The 13,393-nt window shown below is 40.0% G+C and overlaps 1 protein-coding gene and 1 pseudogene across 4 annotated transcripts in view; both read left to right on the top strand.

Moving 5' to 3' along the window:
• Positions 1-13,393, top strand: part of MGA (MAX dimerization protein MGA) — a 167,921-nt gene that overhangs the window by 26,703 nt on the left and 127,825 nt on the right. The gene's annotated exons all lie outside the window — the stretch shown is intronic.
• Positions 6,367-6,946, top strand: LOC123581944 (annotated as a pseudogene).

Genomic DNA, 13,393 nt, shown 5'->3' with positions numbered 1-13,393 from the left:
AAACATTAAAGTTAACTTTTTTAGAGAGAGAGGGGAGGAGCAGATAGAGGGAGAGAGATTCTATCCTAAGCAGGATCTATGCTGTCATCACAGGGCCCAATCCTATGAACCATGAGATCATGACCTGAGCTGAGACCAAGAGTTGGATGCTTAAGTAACTTAGCCACCCAGGTGCCCCTATTCAGTTAACACTTTAATATAAGCATTTTCCAGTTAACCAACATCCTTCTAAATTGAGGAAACATACCTTAAACTTTTACTATTCCCTACTATTGGAAACTTGGGTGTTAATATTACTGTTTTGGTAAACCATAATAAAAATTTTGGTGCCTAGGGGCACCTGGCTGGTTCAGTTAGTAGAGTATGCGACTCTTGATCTTGGGGTTGTGCATTCAAGCCCCACATTGGGTGTGGAGCCTATGTTAAAGTAAAGATTAAAAAAAATTAAATTTTTTTTGGTGTGTAAAACTTTAAGTTTTGGGGTGTTTCCTTGGGAGCAGTACTTAGATATAGCTTCTTGGTTGGAGGATATGAACATTTAAAGAACTATTAAGTAAAACTGTACGTGTTTACTGTTGAACATTTGAAGAATGTAGGAATATTATAAAAAAAATTGAAGTCAGCTTTAATCGCACAATGCTGTAATATAACCACTGCTTTAACATTTTGATGTATTCCTTTCTAGAGATCTATAGTGTTTATCTTAAACGTTTTTATTTTTGTTAAAGTTTATTTATTTATTTTGAGAGAGAGCTAGCAAGAACACATGAGTGGGGAGGAGCAGAGAGAGAATCCCACGCAGATCCTGAGTCAGGGTTCGATCCCACGAAACAAACCGTGAAATCATAACCTGAATTGCTACTAAGAGTAGGATGCTTAACCAACTGAGCCATGTAGGTATCCCTTCACATTTTATTTTTTATAAAGATTTTTTTTTTAAGATTATTTATTTATTTTGAGAGAGACAGAGATAGCACAAGTGGAGGAAGGGCAGAGATGAGGGAGACAAAATTCCACACAGGCTCCGCACTGTCAGCACAGAGCCCGATGCGGGGCTTGAACCCACCAACTGTGAGATCATGACCTGAGCTAAGTCGGACACTTAACCAACTGAGCCACCCAGGTGCCCCCAAAAAAATGAAAAAAAATTTTTTTAAATGTTTATTTTTGATAAGGAGAAACAGGGTGTGAGTGGGGAAGGGTCAGAGAGAAAGGGAGAACCAGAATCTGAAGCAGGCTCCAGGCTCTGAGCTGTCAGCACAGAGCCTGACACAGGGCTAGAATTCGTGAGATCATGACCTGAGCTGCAATTGGATGCTTAACTGACTGAGCCACCCAGGTGTCCCAAGAAATGTGTGTTTAATTAGAGTGAAACTCCTGTCTTGTGTCTACAGTTAATCTCCTCACATTTTTTCTTAAATTCCGTTAGGCTTTTGTCCCCACTGCTCCTGTAGAGTTCTACTTTGTGACCATTTATCTCTACATTGCTAAATCCATCAGTCATTCCTCATTCCACATGGTCTGTTAGCAGCTTTGCCACAGTTAATTACTTTCTTGTTCTTGAACCTAACCATTTTCCCCACTTGCTTTTCCAGGACATCACATTCTCCTAGTTCTACTCTTGTCTCAGGGTCTGTCCTTCTTGCTGTGTGCTAGTTCTTCCTTACGTCCCTCCTTTCAATGTTAGAGTGCTCAGGGCTCACACCTTGATTATCATCTTAAAAAAAAAAAACTTTATTTTGGGGCTCCTGGGTGGCTTAGTTGGTTGAATGTCTGACTGTTGGTTTCATCTCAGGTCTTGATCTGAAGTTTGTTATATCGAGCCCTGAGTCAGGTTCTATACTGGCTGCATAGAGCCTGCTTGAGATTCTCTCTCTCCCTCTCTCTCTCTCTGCCCCTTCCCCGTCATGCACGTGCGCACATGCGCTGTCTCTCTGTCTCTGTCTCTAAATAACCTAAAAAGAAATAAATTTAAAAAAAATTCTTTATTTCCTACCGAGAATTGATAGGGCATTTGTTATGATGAGCACTGGTATTGTATGTAAGTGATGAATCACTGAATTCTACTCCTGAAACCATTATTGCACGTATGTTAACTAAGTAGAATTTATTTACTTATTATTATTTTTTTATCATTTATTTTTGAGAGAGACAGAGCATGAGCAGGGATGGAAGAGAGAGAGGGAGACACAGAATCCAAAGCAGGCCCCAGGCCCTGAGCTGTCAGCACAAAGCCCGATGCGGGGCTTGAACACACAGACCACAAGATCATGACCTGAGCCGAAGTCCAACCGACCGAGCCACCCAGGCGTCCCAACTAAGTGGAATTGAAATAAAAATTTGAAAAGAAAAAAATAAAAAGAGGGGTGCCTGGGTGGCTCAGTCGCTAGTGTCAGACTCAATTTCAGCTCAGGTCACGGTCTCATGGTGAATACATAGAGTCCTGAGTAGGGCTCCACAGGGCTTCCACTGCTTGGAATTCTCTTTCTCTCTCTCTCTCTCTCTCTCTCTCTCTCTCTCTCTCTCTCTCTCTCCCCCCCTCTCTCTCTCTCTCTCTCTCCCTCTCTCTCTCTCTCTCTCTCTCCCTCCCTCCCTCCCTCCTTCCCTCCCTGTCTCTTTCTCTCTCTCTGCCTACCCTGCTTGTGTGCTTTCTCTGTCTCTAAACAAATAAAAAAAGAAAAGAAAAACTACAGAAAAAATAAATTCAAAATAAGAAAACTTTATTTCCTCAGCTTATTTAGTCTCTTACACAAACGACTTTTGAATTTGTATCTTCAGGTTTGGCCTTTTCTCCTAAATCTGGAGTCTTGTATTCAGTTACCTACCCAGCATCTCCAGTTGGATGCCTAATAGGATTTTAAATTTGTCCAAAACTGAACTCTGACCTTTTTCTACCTCCAAATCACCCCCTTGGGGCAAGCAGTCACACGGTAGTCAAGCTGTGATTACCCTGTCTTGACTTAATTTATTAATTGTGTGTGTGAATAGCTTACAGAAATGGCTTAGAATTAGAGGGCAGTTAAGCCTTGTGGTTTAGCATACTCAGAAAATATGTGCAGAGATACTCAGGGCCTATAGTGGACGTTAGGTAATCTGCTTCGTCTTCCCCCCCATTACTCCTTTGATCTCACTTTAAAAATTTTTTTTAATTTTTTATTTTTGAAGGAGAGAGAGACAGAGTGTGAACAGGTGAGGGATAGAAGAGAGGGAGACACAGAATCTATTGCAGGCTGTAGATTCTGAGCCAGCAGCACAGAGCCCTATGAGAGGCTTGAACCCAGGAGCTATGTGATCTCATTTTCAATTGTTGTTCCTCTCTAACACTGTTCTTTAGCCTTAATGCTTCCTTGTTATCCCTCAAACACTCCGGGAAAGCCTCCATCTGCAGGCCTTTGCCTGGAATATTCTCTGAGATATGGCTTATTCTCTTCTTTATTCAAATGTCACCTTCTCAGTGAGTCCTTAACCACAATGTTTAAACTTATGACCCTTTGCAATGCTGCTAATCTCCTTTTCCTACATCATTTCCATAGCACTTAGTCACCATTTAACGTATATATTTTTTATTTAATTTTGTCTCTTCTCCCTATCCCCAGACTAGAATCCTGTATAAACATTGGGCGGGACAGTGACTTTTATCTATTTTGTAGACTCTTGTATCCTCTGGTACCTATAAAAGTGCCTCACATGTGGTAGAGGTGACTCTTGAGTGTTAAGAACATAGCATAATGTTATTTAAAAAGTTAATGCAATAATACCTCATGCTCTTCCTTTCTGACGGGGGCTGGCACAATGGCTCCTGCAAGGAATGGTGTTGAGAATAAGAAGGGCCATTCTGCCATCAATGAAGTTGTGACCAGAGAATGCATTATCACCATTAACAAGTGCATTCATGGAGTGGACTTCAAGAAGTATGCCCTTTGGATCTGCAGTGAGCATGGAGTCTGCTTAAGATTCTCTCTGTCCCCCTATCCCTTTCTCCCTTGCTCATGCTCTCTCTAAAAAAAATAAAAAAATAAAAAAAAAGTGTGCCCTTTGGACCCTGAAAAAGACCCATAAATTTGCCTTGGAGGAGATGGGAACTCCAGATGTGTGCATTGACACCAGGCTCAGCAATGTTTGAGCCAAGGGAATAAGGAATGTTTCTTACCACGAACTGTGTGTGTTTGTCCAGAAAACATAGAATGAAGATTCACCAGACAAGCTCTGTATATTGGTTACCTTTGTTCTTGTGACTACTAAAAAAATCTGTAGATAGTCCACGTAGACGAGCTCTATCAGCTTGCTGGTTGTCAAAGTTATAAGACCACACTTGCGTGCACATGCATGCATATACACAAGCCAAATGCAGTTTTAGAACATGAGTAGAAATGTATCTAGAATAGTACTAATTCTTTTTTTTTTTTTTTTTCAACATTTATTTATTTTTGGGACAGAGAGAGACAGAGCATGAACGGGGGAGGGGCAGAGAGAGAGGGAGACACAGAATCAGAAACAGGCTCCAGGCTCCGAGCCATCAGCCCAGAGCCCGATGCGGGGCTCGAACCCACGGACCGCGAGATCGTGACCTGGCTGAAGTCAGACGCTTAACTGACTGCGCCACCCAGGCGCCCCTAGAATAGTACTAATTCTTGATTTGGGGGGTTTCAAAGACATTTTTAAAATTTTATGAAAGTGGGGCACCTGGGCGGCCCAGTCGGTTGGGCGTGGGACTCTTGATTTTGGCTCAGGTCATGATCTCACAGTTTGTGATTTTGAGCCCCCATTGGGTTCCATGCTGTCAGCACGATTCTGCTTGGGATTCTCTCTCTTTCCCTCTTTCCTCTGCTCCTCCCCTGCTTGTTCTCTCTCAAATAAACTTAATAAAATTAAAAATAGCTTGCTTGCTTTCTAAACTTCTTTATTTTGCCATTTACTTATAAAGTTATAGATTTATGGATGTATATAATTAGTATATATGTGTATATTTTCTTTATTTTCCATGTTGTTTGTCTTAGTTTACAGAACTTGAAATTTTTAATGCAGTCAAATCTGTATTTTCTTTGTTTCTAAGCTTAGAAAATGGTTCTATCTTCTCCTTCCTGCCCAGAGATTTGATAAATAATCACTTCTGTTTTCTTTTAGCTTTCTCCTCAAAGAATGAAAGGGTGTGTTAAGACCATAGAGTTTAGGAAATCATAGGCTTATAGTTAGAAACTGAGGGCATGGAAGTGGCAGAGATTGTTCAGGGGGAGTTTTTAGCCAAAGAGAAAAGGCTGGGACCATGGGGAGGGCCTCAGAAGAGAACCAACAGGTAGGTACGTAATTTGCAAATGATGTTAAAGAGGAAGTCAGTGGTAGGAAAATGAGAGAGGGACATAGCAAGAGTCCAGGAGTGATGCAAGTTTTAGGAGGGGTAGAGTGATCAGTAGTGTCATTTAGGTTAGGACAAAGATTGAACACCTAAGGATAATAACTGAAAAGCGGTTATTGGATGTGGCCACTAGAAAATCACTGGTGACCTTTAATATTTTAGTGAAGAGATGAAAATGCAGTACAACTCTTAAGGGTTTGGCAGGGAAAGAGATTGGGTCACACCTTATGGGATAGGAAGAGTTGAGGTTTTTTTTTTTTTTTTTTAAGGGGAAGAGTTGAACATATGTATAGAATGTGTAGATGTAGTTACAGGATAGGGAGATATTGTGGTTTGGATAAAGGAGTTAGTTGATTCTGTGAGCAGTTGAGGGTTCTAGGCTTAAGGGTCTGGTAGGGGACTAGTTTTAGAAAGGAGAGATACCTTTTCCTTTCAGATGGATAGGATGGAGATAAATAGGACTAGGAGAGAGAAAATTTGGAGGTGATTATGCCTGATTGCCACTTTTTAGCTATGTGATTTATTATAATCAGTGAAAAACTTAGGTTTTAGTTTTCTTATTGTAAAAGAATATTAATGCTTGCCTTGACTGTTTTATAGAGAATGTGAGTTAAAAATGAAGAAAGTATATGTTAAAATGCTTTAGAAGCTTAAAATGCTATACAAAACTATGGCTTATTGTTAGTAAAGTGTTTTGAGAAAGGCATTTGCTTTTTCAAAGTATAGAGTATATAAAGCTTACTAAATCAGAATGTTTGAAATAGCAAGAAGGTGCTGAGGATTCTGGTGTTGTAGGACCAAAATGTGAGAGTCTTAGGCCTCTCAGTCTTTGTCTTCTAGCTGGAAAGGTTTCTTTGCAAGGCAGGAACATGTTTTAATAAAAACTGCTGCTGATATTAGCACTTGAAATCATTTAAAATGTTGATGGTGGGAATAATTCTTGGAAAATGTGTGGGAAGAAATCTACCTAGAAACAACACAAAGTGAATTTTTCAATGGTTTAAGTTTGGGATGAAAAGGCAGAAATTCTGAATTTTCATGTGTGTCTTCTGCTTGTTCACTTCTGAAAATGTTTGAAAAAACTTTTGAAAAAACTGGAACTTCAGGTTTTTATGAAGTCTTAAAAGATTTGTTGCCTCAGATTTATTTGTGCTTAGCTTTTTTCCACCATTTTTCTGTGCCACCATAATGATGCACATGAATGTTCTGGCAGATGCTCTTAACAGTGTTAATTAACAATGCTGAAAAGAGAGGCCAACACCAGGTTCTTATTATGTCAGGCTCCAAAGTCATTTGGTTTCTAATGGTGATGCTGAAGCATGGTTACATTAATGAACTTGAAATCATTGATGATCACAGAGCTGGGAAAATTGTTGTGAACCTCACAGGCAGGTTAAATAAGTGTGGAGAGATCAGCCCCAGATTTGACTTACAACTCAAGGATCTAGAAGATGGCAGAATAATCTCCCATTCCGCCAGTTTGGTTTCATTGTACTGACACCCTCAGCTGGCATCATGGACCATGAAGAAGCAAGACAAAAACACACAGGAGGGAAAATCCTGGGATTCTTTTTCTAAAGATGTAATACATACGTGCAAATAAAATGCCTCAATGGGGAAAAAAACTTTTGAAAAAACTTCAAGTTTTTATGAACTCTTAAGAATCTGGTGCCTTGGGGCGCCTGGGTGGCTCAGTCAGTTAAGCATCCGACTTTGGCTGAGGTTATGATCTCATGGTTGGTGAGTTTGAGCCCCGAGTAGGCCTAGAGCCTAGAACCTGCTTCGGATTCTGTGTCTCCCTCTCTCTCTGCCCCTCCCCTGCTCGCACTCTGTCTCTCTCTCTCAAAAATAAATAAACATTAAAAATTAAAAAAAAAGAATTTGGTGCCTCAGATTGATTTATTCTTAGCTCTTTTCCAGTTTATCTGTGTTCTCATGGCATATAGGTGTGAGAAGTAGGGGAGATGATTCACTTTCAGAAATACCAAATAAAAGCTGTGCTATCTAGTTAACAGTGGGTTTACAACCTATTGGAAATATGTACAAGTCCCGCCCACAGTAGAGTCCCAAACCTTAAAACAATTTTTTTAATGTTTATTTATTTTTGAGAGAGCGAGCGAGCACGAGTTGGGGAGGGGAGAGAGAAGGGGACAGAGGATGCGAGGTGGGCTCTGTGCTGACAGCGTGATGTGAGGCTCGAACTCACGAACTGTGAGATCATGACCTGAGCTGAAGTCGGATGCTTAAGCAACTGAGCCACCCAGGCGCCCCAAGTCCCAAACCTTTAGACACTTCACTTCCTGGTTCTTCTCCCCCTCTCTGTTTCTCAGGCTTATTTTAGTGGGCTTTGCTATGAGCATGCGCCAAAGAACAAATGGAAGAGGGACTGAAAGTCTCTGTGTCACCTCAGGGAATGTACATTTGTTCCAATCAGACTACGTTTTACCTTACATGGGCATAGGTGACGTTTGAGTTAGGCTGTGATCTCTGTAGTACTCAGCCAGTGAGGAACCAGGGGAGGGACTTGCATGCTAGGAAATAAATTGTTGTAACTGCCCTGAGTATGCCTGTCCATCAGACACCAGCTCTTGCAAGAATGTTGATTAAAGCCTCGCTTCACTGTGCTCTGAGTCTTCATGTCCCTCCTTTGATTGGGTCAGTGGGCTTATTTCTAACACAGGTACAGGTATTTTTTTTTTTTTTTTTTAATGTTTGTTTTTGAGAGAGAGCAAGAGTGAGAGAGAGAGGCAGAGAGTAAGGGAGACAAAGAATCTGAAGCAGGCTCCATGCTGTCAGTGTAGAGCATGACGTGGGGCTCAAGCTCATGAACTGAATCATGAGATCATGACCTGAGCTGAAGTCAGACACTTAACCAACTAAGCTGCCCAGGTGCCCCTACAGGTATAGTTTTTATGTGTAGGGAGTCTATCACAAGGTATTTAGTAAAAAAAAAAAATAAAAAACCCAAAAACTTTGCTTTGTGCTTTTCTTAGCACTCTAAGTTCAGTTACCATTTCCATTCCTTTGCTCTTGCTTATCATCAGTTCTGGGTTTTTGTTTATGATTTCTAAGTGCTGGGGATGACTGGAGAAAACCATATAATTGAGCTAATTGTTCCATTATTGATAGATGTTGCTTAGTCTGATTTGGCCCTTGATGTTGCAGTTAATTGCCATGAACATTTCATGGGATATTGACTCTTACTCATTCTCTTGACAGAAAAGTTCATGGTATTGTTTCATTTTGTACCCTTATTAATTTATTAAGATATATTTGAGTATCTACCATATGCCAGCCAGTATGCTTATGAGTTGAAAATTTTAAGAGGGAAACAGTAACAGTGCCAAATACAGTACATTGGTATAGAAAAATGGGGGCGCCTTGGTGGCTCAGTTGGTTAAGCATCCAACTTTGGCTCAGGTCATGATCTCTCATGCGTGTGAGTTTGAAACCCGCATTGGGCTCTATGCTGACAGAGCCTGGAACCTTCAGATTCCGTGTTTTCATCTTTCTCTGCCCCTACCCTGCTCACGCTCGCTCTCTCAAAAATAAATAAACATTAAAAACAAATTTAAAAACAAGAGAAAAATAAAGACAGGAAAAATGTTAATTTGACTTGATGATTATGAAGTTGTGGTGACCTGGGGTGCCTGGGTGGCTCAGTTGGTTAAACATCTGACTTCAGCTCAGGTCATGATCTCTCTGTCTGTGAGTTTGAGACCCTCAGTCAATGAGGAGTTATGACTAAAGGATCAGAAGATACTAGTGATGAGGAGAGGATATATCTGGAACATGGGGTCCCATGGGGGGACCATAAAGGAGGGGAACATGGGGACCATAAAGGAGGATAATCATGATCTGGAAGCTGCAGTAGAGAGGCAAGTGAGTGCCAATCACTGCTGGCTCTGTGGGGGTATGGACTGCAGTAAAGAGAGAGCTGTGAGAAAATCTTGATGGGAGAGCCAGGTTTAAGTGAAGGTAAATAAGTAGAAGGAACATTGTTCAAAAAGGTTGAGGGAGTCTGGGATTTGGTAACAAGAGAATGATTGTTTTCTTGGGCATAATGGAAAAGATTTGGGCAAGTGATATTATGGAAGGAACCAGGGCTGAGGATATTTAGACAAGAAAGGTAGATCACGGTGGGGATATTACTGCCTTTGCATGTTGGAAGTTTTTGATTGGGCTCACTTGTCTGAACTTTGACACAAATTATTTTGATACTGAAACTGGTTTAAAATATGTGACTTGATCGCATAGAGGTGATAAAGGCTTTTATAAAGTTAATGGTAAGGGTAACAAAGGCCATATTCTGGGTGAGAGATTTCATATCCTCAACAAAGTTGAAGTCCCTCGTTAGGTAAAGGCTCCAGGAAGAATGTGGTCAAGGGCTGGCTGTGTCCAAGGATTCCCATGATGCTTGTAGAAAGGTTATAAGCCCATGCTGGGGTGGATGTCGTGACAAGGATCATTTTAGAATAGAGTGATTTTCAGTTTAAAATTGAATGGCTTGTGTATGTAAACTGGAAGCAAATGGAAATGAATAACTATGGTTTTAGGATGTTGGGATATGGGTTAATTTTTAAATTTAATTTAGTATATATATTTTTTTGGTGCTGTGACTCGGATTGATTTAAAAATAATTTTTTTTTTTTAATGTTTTTGAGAGACAGAGACAGTGTGAGCAGGGGAGGAGCAGAGAGTGAGAGGGAGACACAGAATCTGAAGCAGGCTTCAGCTGTCAGCGCAGAGCCCGACACGGGGCTTGAACTCACAAGCTGTGAGATCATGACCTGAACTGAAGTCAGATGCTTAACCGACTGAGCCACCCAGGTGCCCCTACTTTTTTATTTTAAAATGTGCTAGAATTTTTGAAAATAATTAAAATTAAAGAGAAATGAATATGGATTTTTGGAGAGATTTTTAATTAAAAAATTTTTTTAATATTTATTATTTTTGAGAGGAGAGCACGCGTGTGTGAGTGGGCAAGGGGCAGAAAGAGAGAGGGAGACACAGAATCTGAAGCAGGCTTCAGGTTCTGAGCTGTGAGCACAGAGCCTGACGAGGGGCTTGAACCCACGAACTGTGAGATCATGACCTGAGCCTAAGTCAGATGCTCAACCGACTGAGCCACCCAGGTGCCCCAGGAGAGTTTCTTTATGAATTATGAATCTTGGTTGCAAGTGACCAAGAACCCAAACCAAATTGGCTTGAAAAGAGAATACTTTGTCTTAGGTTACTGAAAAGTCTAGGGAAAGCACTGACTTCAGGTATGGCTTTGGTAGTTTAGATGATGTTGATGTTGTTACCAGGACCTAGTCTCTTTCCTTTTCTGAATTCAGATCTGCTCTCCACTATGTGTTGATTTGATCTTTAGGTTTCATATAGCAGGAGGGTGACTAAAATAGCTCTAGTTGTTGTCTTTCCAGTTCTGGTGTAGTAGAAAGAACTTCTCTTCATCCAATAACTCAAAAGTCCCATGCTTGACTGTCATTGACAAGGTGAGCCATGTGTCCATCTTTGATCTAGTTATAGCTAGGGGAATGTGATGCCCTGATTTGCCTGTATCTGGGTGACTAGTATTTGTAGGTTTGGATCAGTATCTCTCCTGCTTTGGACCCCTTTATGTACAGAGGAATAGTCTTCTATGTCTGACTTTTCCTCTAGGTCTAGATTGCTTCTGTTTTAGAATAATCTGGATATCTGAGATTTTGTTAAGTTAGTATTTCTACAACAAATGCAGTCATTACTGAGCTTTGTTAAAGACACAGTTGCAGGTACTTTTGGCAGTTCCTTAGATGAATAAACCTAGTTTTTGTTTTTGGTGTATGTTATGCTTCTTTCCATCACAGGTGACAAAGACATATTTGGATTTCTTTAAGAACTGGATGTTCATTTCACACATCCACATGGTAAAAGGGAGCCTGGAATGCTATAATTAATCCAGGATAAACAGTTTGGATCCACACCTCAGACAGACTGGAATATATGTAGTTAAGGAACTGGAGGAATCCGTTGAAGCTATAGAGAATATATTTTCTTATAGCCTTTTCAGCGTGTGAATTTGTCATTTTTCCTGCATTAGAGTTTCCTTTCCTCTACTCTCCTCCCTTCCCCTCCCCCTCCTCCCCTCTCCCTCTCCTCTACCCCTTCCTCTCCACTCCTCTCTTCCCTGTCCCCTGTCCCCTCTCCACACAACATGGGCTTGATCTCAGGACCCTGAGATCGGGAATTGCATGCTCTGCCATCTGAATCAGCCAGGCACTCCTCTATTGGGTTTTCTTAATGTCTCTTTTGGTCTCTGGTTATACCATTCCTGTTTCATTCATCCCCTGACTTCATCCTTTTCTTTGTATATGCTTTTCCTTACCTTGTGTCATCTCATGTATGCTTTCTGTTAAGTACTTTTCTCTGGAAATGGCTCAGATTCTCTTCTTGATTCCTACCTATGCAAGTCCCTCCTACTGCTTCCTATTCAGTTGAGAGAGAGAGAGAGTGCATTTGCATCTAAGAGAATCTGTCTGTCATATCTGTTGGTCTAAGCTCTTAGCAAGCTCTTTTCTCCTAGGCTGATGGCCATTCTGCAGGATTGGTAACCTTTTGGGTCAGGTGCATGCCTGTGTGCCAGGGTTGTGTGGAATTTATATGGGGATTAGGAGATAACAGGAAATAAGAGGCCACAATACAGCTCCTTAATATGCAGGGGGCTGTTGGTGGAGCTTTTACCTTAAGGGGGAGCTGTGATTTTGTTGATCAATCTGGCAAGAACTAGATTATTTAGAAGAAGGCCATTGTTTATGTCAGCAAGGGCATCCAGATAGGCTCCATGACAGCACTAGACTTCTAAGAATGAGAAGATTTCTGTAGGAGGAGATTAGGGAGAATGATGTTGATAGACTATGAAGACAGGGAGAAGATGCTATAGTAGTGGAAATTGTAACTGCAAAACGTTCAGGTAAAGTATAGGGCATATAAGAAAGAAAGGTGAATCCAGAATATTGAGGTCTTGTTTATGTTAAAGCTAAGGAGTTTAGGTGCAACCTGGAGGTCGTTGTTTAATTGTCTTGAAGTTCTCACTAACCTTAAAATCACTATGAGAATTTACAAATGAATAAAGTTCAGTCTAGAGAAGTGTTGTAATTCATTTCTTGCAGTTAAGATGATATGACATTTGAATTTGAATTTTGTGACATTAGTATTCTGTTGTTAAATATTTATTTATAAAACTTCTGTGATTTAAAAAAGTTTTGATATAATTCACATACCAAAAAGTTAACCAATTTAAAGTACACAGCCAGTGGTTTTTAAGTGTATTCATAGTTGTGTACCCATTCTCACAGTCAATTTTAGAACGTTGTCATAGCCTCAAAAAGAAGCCTTATTCCCATTAGCAGTTACTTTCTATTTCCCCCAATGTTCCCAGCCCTGGGCAACTACTATTCTACTTTGTATCTGTATAGGTTCATACAATGTGAGGTCCTTTATGATTGAGTTTCATGTATCATAATGTTTTCATCTATTACCAAACATATATATGTATGTGTGTGTGTGTATATATATTCAAAATATAACCATATGTATATGTGTGTATATATATATATATATATATACACACACACACACACACACACACATACATATATATACGTATGTGTGTGTGTATATACACATATACATATGGTTATATTTTGAATTTCATTAATAAAAAATTTGTGGAAATTTGTTTTTTCTCCTGTTAATATAAGTACGTACATAATACCCTATTTTGCCTTTTGCTTCCCAAAGCCTAAAATATTTATTATCTGGTCCTCTACAGAAGACGTTTGGAGCCCTTGAGTTAACGCATTATCATTAACTGATAGCTATACAATGTTGGACATCAATGAACTTTTCTAGGTCTTTGTTTCCACATTTATAAAAAAAAGAGGGATTGAAGAAAATCTATATGGTATACCTTCCAAATCTAATATTCCAATAATAATAGTACCTTCTGTATTCACTTCATATGATAATATTTTGAATGAGAGCTTAGGCCAGTTTATA

This window comes from Leopardus geoffroyi, chromosome B3 (genome assembly GCF_018350155.1).
Source record: "Leopardus geoffroyi isolate Oge1 chromosome B3, O.geoffroyi_Oge1_pat1.0, whole genome shotgun sequence".
In the NCBI taxonomy this organism is placed as follows: Eukaryota; Metazoa; Chordata; class Mammalia; order Carnivora; family Felidae; genus Leopardus; species Leopardus geoffroyi.
Note: the sequence above shows the minus strand (reverse complement) of the source record. Positions and strands in the feature narration are given on the sequence as shown.